Consider the following 7794-nt stretch of genomic DNA (forward strand, 5'->3'; position numbering starts at 1 on the left):
CTTCACGGGGCAGGAGGAACACGACTAGTGCTCTTAGCAAAGAGCTACTGCTGTTACTTGTGCCTGTACCACTGGCTGAGTATGACCTTGGGCAAGTTCCTTCCCTGCTCTGTGCCTTGCCCCCCCATCTGAAACATACAAAGATAGGTGGGTATCATCATCCTTAAAGCACCAAGGGCCCTGGCCCCGAAGTGCTATATCAGTAGTAGCTATCAGCACTAATTGATAATGATTATAGCCAGGAGCAGTGGAAGTGTGGCTGACTAGTAAACTGCAGCCTACAATCCTGCAGTGTCCATTTAAACCTAAGGGGGAAGGGAGGCTGTAGTCTCCCCTTCCAAAAGGGTGAATTGGAGTATTGTGTCCCTGCCCCAGGAAGCTGTGTTGTCCCTATCTACATCATCCATTAGAAAATTTTAAAAAAATATAGAGTTAGTCTGTGGAACTGAAGGCTCCAATCTTGTGAGCTGATCGATGTGCATGAACCTCTGTGCCTGCATGGATGTCATAGAATAATAGAAGATTAGGATTGGAAGAGACTCAGCAGGTCATCTAGTCCAACCCCCTGCTCAAAGCAGGACCAACCCCAACTAAATCATCCCAGCCAGGGATTTGTCAAGCCAGGCCTTAAAAACCTCTATGGATGGAGATTCCACCCCCTCCCTAGGTAACCCATTCCAGTGCTTCACCACCCTCCTAGTGAAGTGATGTTTCCTAATATACAACCTAGACCTCCCCCACTGCAACTTGAGACCATTGCTCCTTGTTCTGTCATCTGCCACCACTGAGAACAGCCTAGGTCCATCCTCTTTGGAACCCCCCTTCAGGTAGTTGAAGGCTATCAAATTCCCCCTCACTCTTATGCAGACTAAATAAGCCCAGTTCCCTCAGCCTCTCCTCGTAAGTCATGTGCTCCAGCCCCCTAATCATTTTCACTGCCCTCCGCTGGACTCTCTCCAATTTGTCCACATCCTTGGGGGGGGGGGGGGAGCAAAGCTGGATGCAATACTCCAGATGTGGCCTCACCAGTGCCGAATAGAGGGGAAGAATCACTTCCCTCGATCTGCTGGCAACACACCTACTGCATAATGCAGCCCAATATGCCGTTAGCCTTCTTGGCAACAAGGGCACACTGCTGACTCATATCCAGCTTCTCCTCCACTGTAATCCCCAGGTCCTTTTCTGCAGAACTGTCGCTTAGCCAGTAGGTTCCCAGCCTGTAGCAGTGCATGGGATTCTTCTGTCCTAAGTGCAGGACTCTGCACTTGTCCTTGTTGAACCTCATCAGATTTCTTTTGGCCCAATCCTCCAATTTGTCTAGGTCACTCTGGACCCTATCCATACCCTCCAGCGTATCTACCTCTCCCCCCCCCAGCTTAGTGGGGGGAGAGGTTAGTCAGTTAGGTTCCCTAAAGGGTCTGCCTGCACAGATTGGCTCACAGGATCAGAATCCAAGTGCAGACTCCACTGACCACACCTATTCAGTATGCAGAGTTCACACAAGCATGCTAGGAGCCAAGCTCCTGGATCTAAGACCTTGTCTACACACAAAAGTAGTGCCCCCTTAATCATAACAGCATAGTTATACCAGTAAACCCTTTTTAGTGTGGGCAGTTATACCAATATGAAGGTGCTTAGACCAATATAGTTTAGGCCTTGTCTACACTAGAAATGTTATACTGGTACAACTCAGGGCTTGTCTACACTACTGCGTGGGTTCGCAACTTCAGCTACGTGAATAGTGTAGCTGAAGTTGACGTACTTAGATCTACTTACCGCGGTGTCTTCACTCCGCTTGCGCTCCTCGTTCTGGTGGAATACCAGAGGCGATGGGAGAGCACTCAGCAGTCGATTTATCGCATCTATACTAGACACGATAAATCGACCCCTGCTGGATCAATCACTGCCCACCAATCCAGCGGGTAGTGTAGACAAGCCCTCAGTCAGTTATGGGTGTGATTGTTTACTGATACAGTTACGATAGTATAACCCCTAATATGGACACAGTTATACTAGCATAAAAGCTAGCATATACTAGCTTATACTGGTATAACCGATTTTCTTTCCTGAACAAGAATAATCAATCAATCACTCTCCATCTCCCCCTCTCTCTATATAAAGCTTTTATACCAGTGTCAGTGCATCCACTCTAAGGGTGTTGTATAGTTAAAATAGTACTGGTATAATTAAATCAGTACAATTTTTGTTTTTATAAAACCCCTCAGATTACTGTTCTGTCTTCAGATAAATTGAATCCATTCTGGTGGGAGAGGACTCTGTACCCACCAACCCAGTTGACTCTGTCAAAAGGCCCTTGACACCATCCCCCTCACAGACATGTTGAGGTGGCAGCAGCAAGGGCTGGCTCCTTCACATACAGAGTCTGTAAAGATTAGAAAAAGATCAGGGCTACCACAACCTTTTCCCTAGTATTGATGAAGGTTAATCCCTCTTACATCAATTTAGCAGCTCTAAGTCAACCCTAAAATGGGTGCCTCGTATCAATCTGGACCAGCTAAAGAGAGGTGAAAGGTGTTTGGCCTTTCCCCTAGTATAGATGCAGGCTTTGTTTGGTCAGGGTTAGTCAACAAAGATAATCTAACCTTAATCTTTTCATCTAGACAAACCCAGGTACTCTGCGGAGGTAATATTGGTGTGACACTACTGTTCCGGGCAAGGTGGTGGTGGGGGTTCAGCATTAACAGTTCAGCATTAACAGGGCAGTTCAGACCTTACAGAGGCTATGTCTACACTACAAATTCCTTTGATATAATTTAAGTCACTCAGGGGATGTGAATAATCCACACCCCTGAGCGATGTAAATTATACGGACCTAAGTGCCACTGTAGATAGCGCTATGTTGGCGGGAGAGCAGTAGCTATGTCTTCTCCTGCCAACATAGCTACCCCCTCTCATGGAGGTAAGAGTTATTAAATCGATGGGAGAGCTCTCTTCTGTCAGCTTAGAGCATCTTCACCAGAAGTGCTACCAGCACAGCTGCATCAGTGCAGGTGTGCCACTGTAAATGATGTCATGTAGACATAGCCAGAGCTATTGTTTCAAATGCCTTCCTGAAGTTTGCAGACAACACTACATCAGTTTACAAGCCATTTTCCAGGTTCCCTTTGCAACCAGGAAGGGTAGAAACTTTTTAAAAATGAATTAAGTTCTGATATCACATGACTCTACTGAGCGGGGCCCTACACACTAAAGCCATATTCATGTCCTAATCTGGCTGCCCATCGAAACACAAATCATAGCTTCCCCCAGGACTTTTACTCCCTAGCCTCAGATCCAAGCTTTACATATTGATGGGCTCCTTCTAGCCTAGGCTCTAGATCCTGCCTTAATCCACCCATCAGCACATACATCTATATTTAAAAGGTACCCTCATTTTGACTTAGGGGTATAGTCGTACATTGAAGACAATTGTAAAAAAAGCATCTGCATTTTTCAAGAGATCTGCTCCCTTTATGTATTCAGTCATGTCTGCCAACTTTAGTAGCACATTCTTACTGCTTTACACTTGTGTAACCCTGGAGAATCAAAACAGCTAAGAGCTTTCATGCACATCAAAAGATTTACTTACCCCAAAACATTTAAAACTACATGTCTAAAGTTAGGATCCTAAAATAATAGTTAGACACCTAAATAGAAAGTCTAGTTTTACAAAGCCACTTAACACATGCAGCACCCATTGGGAGGTGGGTTGCTCAGCCCCTCTGATCATTGAGCCACTTTTACTTAGCCCTGGTCTACACCTAAAACTTAGATCAATATGGCTACATTACTCAGGGTTGTGAAAAATTCTGACCTAGGCCCCCGTACAGACACCACTAGCTACTGCCTCTTGGAGTGCTGGATTAACTATAGTGGGGGGAAAAAACCCTTCCAACACTGTAGCAAGTGTCCACACTATGGCACTGCAGCAACATCGCTGCAGCTGTGCTGTTGTAGTGTAGACATGCCCTAAGTTTGGACCAGTAATAAATGCAGGATCAAACTATGCCTACAGTTACACTTGTGCAAAACGATGTTCAATAGATTTTCACAGGTGTAGCTGAGGGCAGGTTTTGGTCTACACCACCTTTATTACTGGTGATTATGTCTGAGGAGAGAACCCAGTTTGATTTTCAAATCCCAGGAGATTGTCTCATTGGCAGTTAGAAAAGTTTTTTCCTGTAGAAACTGAAAAAAAATTATATGAAATGATTGAGACAGACAGAACCCCATGTAGCTTTTTTTGTACTTTTAAGAGTAGAACCATATTGATGCTAGATATATTATCATACAGTCATTTTGTTAAAGCAAGACAATATTTTCCCAAACCAAGAGACTCACTAGTCCTGAGTCCTGTAAATGTTTCAGAACTTTAGCTTTTTGGGGGGGGGAGGGCTATAGCCCTATTTTAAAAACAAAAAATGTTATTAATGGGGAATATGTTTTCCTCATCCTTCTCTTCTGCAGCTCAGGCAGGTGAAACAGCTCAGGCAGCCATCCCCAATTTCTGGCCTGCCAAGCACAGAGGTTTTTCCTTATCCAAAGCATTTACGTTTGGAAGATTATGAACCTCTGACAATAGGGAGTTCTAGTAGAAACTGTTCTGCAACCATAAAACTTACAAAGTTATTCAGATAGCATGACTGATATAAAAACCCAGCATCAATGCTAGTCACAAATTTCTGTATTCTAGACCTTATGTCCCATACCCTTCTGTTGCATGATATAAGACAGCCCTGTGTATTTAAACTGAAAAGGTGACAAGCTTCTATAAATAGAGATAACCATCATACCCCAATTTCTTTCTGTGTCTATTTTCCCCTCTACTTATTCTGTACTCATTTTTAAGGTTAGTTATTTTTTCCTTCCCAGACACCCCTCCAAAAGGTACTTTTAGAGGCTTTTTAAAGCTTATTTCACTCCCTCCTACAGTTTAACTGCTGCCTCCTCCCATTTGATATTGCTATGTACACATTTATTCCTTTAGTCTGGTTTTCCTTATTACTTCATTTGTCAGTCTTCACTTCTCCTCATCTCCTTTCCACTAAACTCCCTTGGTCTCTTCAAATTCCTCTCTCCCATTGACTATGGTCCTTAGTTTTCATTGCTGTCTGCCCTCCATGTTCCTGGAAGGTCTCTTCCCCCCCCCTACCCAGCAGGAAACATGGAAATGGAAGAAGTAGCAGGACATATCCAGTAGCTCCCACACCCTCATGTACTGTTTGTTAAGCAGTTCTTGCTTAGAGAGTCCAATCAATCATTCAATAGACTAACAAGTTTTAGACTGGGCCCTAAGTGAGTGGAAGCTATGCTGTCTGCTCAGCACCCTGTCCCACGCACAATTTGGATTAGACAGACCCACATTTATTTATGTCACTCTGCCTGGCACATGGCAGGGGTCCCGTAAGTGTCCAGTAGCAATTCAAACCCTTCTTACATCTTCCATACAGTCAGACAACAGGGGAACTTATCTGTTTGGATGGCTACCATTTCTTAGTTCTGCTCTCTCCCATCTGATATTCTCTCCTTTACCCTGCTTCCTACTGAGGCATTCAGTGATCACTGAGCTATGGAGTCTGACACCGGTCCACTTCTTTCAGTGTCTGAGTTCTAACTGATCAGCATTGTTATAGTGTGAGCCTCTGCAGAACATAACAACTGGTTCCAACTGGTTCTTGCCAGAGCCTTTTAAAGGCACAGTTCCCCACACCTATTACCCTAATTTCCTATTCTATCTTTGTACCCTTCAGGCCTCATCTCTGTACCCCTCCCTCCCTCACTCCCCCTTGTCCTAAATTGTCTAATTTCAACTGCCTCCAAATACTGATAGCAACATTCCCTTTAAAAGGAAAAATATTGTTCCCCAAACATCCTGCTTGCTTTTAGAATAGCAGGAAGCTCCTTCCTCCCCCCCTTACTAGAATTGTGTAGTTTCTGTTATGGGTGTAACCTTCTTTCCCTGTATTGAAGTACAGGCCACATTTTCCCAGTCACTCAGAGCCTCTGACATGAGGCTGATCAAATTATGACCAAGAAAAGTTTGCCAGTTTTTCTTCAAGTAATTTGGGCCTGGTACAGTCAGGAGAATGAGATCCAAATCCACCCGTCAGGGTGACCCAAGTTTCCCCTTTTCCCTTTATGCAGGAGGGCTCTGCTGCTCTTCCAACTTCTGTAGCTTTTCAGGAATTAAGTGCCTCCCTTCAAAGCCCTCAGTTATTCATGCTCCTGCCAGCCACCACGCTGTGTCTTTAGTGTTTCCTCTGCAGGCAGCATTAGCCAGCATTATGTAGCTCTCAGCCTCCAGGCGGCCAAAAGAGCCCAGTAAAGTTATACAGGAAAGAAGTTTATTGCTTAAAAAAGGAACGTTCCTTCAGGAATGCTCCTGACAGTGGCAGGTGCAGGGTGCTGACTAGCTGGAACCAGCACTTGGACTGCAGAATAGAAGAGTCCTGTTAGAAGCCAGGAAAATGCAGAAGCCCCATGCAGTATTAGGGCCTGTATATTTGTTCAGAGGACCTGGGGCCAGATTTTCCACTGGTGCTGCGTAATAACTCCCATTGATTTCAAGTGGAGCTGAGGGGGGCTTGGTAATAGTGAAAAATCAAGCCCCTGGCTTTAATTTGCACCAGTCTTCCCATTGTCATCACTTCCCTTTTTGTACTTCAGGGCCCAATTGCACTTGGCTTTTGCCACAGTGGACTAAAATGAAGCTCTGGATCTGATTTTTCAAGCTATTCCACCCAGCCCATTTCTGATAGATTAGTGTGTGGAATGGCTGCAGAAATGATCAATGTTTCATGTTGGGAGAACCATGCCCTCTTTATACAAGTCAGGGTCACCATCACTCATGGCATCCTGTCAGAGGGCCATCAGGGCACCACCAGCATCAGCTGGTCCTCTGCCACTATAGAGACAAGAATGTTTCCTTTGTGAAATCATCTGTTTGGCTCAACAATTCTTCATGCTCTGGAAATAGGCAGAAGACTGACAGAGACTGTTTCTGGATTCAGAGCCTTCTGCAAGGTTCAAAGACTCAAAAAGCTTACAAGGCTGGCCATGGAAAAATGTATGTCCCTTCCAATTATTTAACCATAATGGGCTTCTTGTGACTTTACTCAAAGCCATGATACAGTAGCTTTAGCTGACAACTTCATATTGTCCTAAGTACTATCACATAAGACTTCATGTGATGCCACATAACTCAGTGGAAACAGACACTAAGTTTCTTTAGGTCTTTCTGTAGTGATATTTCTACATGCTAACTGGGGCAGGGAGCCAGACTCAGATGAATTATGTGGAATAACCTTGATGCTTCCTAACTGTAGGATCCACTGGTAAAACCCTTCAACGGAATGGCAGTCTGGTGAGATAAGGTGGAGGCAGAAGAATACACAATGGGTCAGTTTCAAAAATACAGAACTGCCTTCCTGAGATCACAGACAGCATGAAATAGTGGAGAAGTAGTAATTGTTTCATCCACTAGAAAGGGTGTCTAAATACCTTTGAGGTGCTGACCCTATGAAATTAAAAAGCACTGGACATTGTGAAGGGTTAAATAGTCATAATTAGGCTTCAGAGTCAAGTGTCAGCTATGTTGTATGTCACTGTTCATGATTTTAGAAGAAACAGCTGGCTGCTACGCTTAGCTAGTGTGGCTGGATTTCACAGAAGCTAAAGATGTAATGTAAGATCTATGAAGTCATCTAATTTAGCTCCCTCCCTAATACAGGAACAGAATTGTTCCCTGAAGCGTATTATGGAGTGCTTTTTATGGATCTCTTTAAAATATATATA

This window comes from Emys orbicularis, chromosome 3 (assembly GCF_028017835.1).
Source record: "Emys orbicularis isolate rEmyOrb1 chromosome 3, rEmyOrb1.hap1, whole genome shotgun sequence".
NCBI classification, from domain to species: Eukaryota; Metazoa; Chordata; order Testudines; family Emydidae; genus Emys; species Emys orbicularis.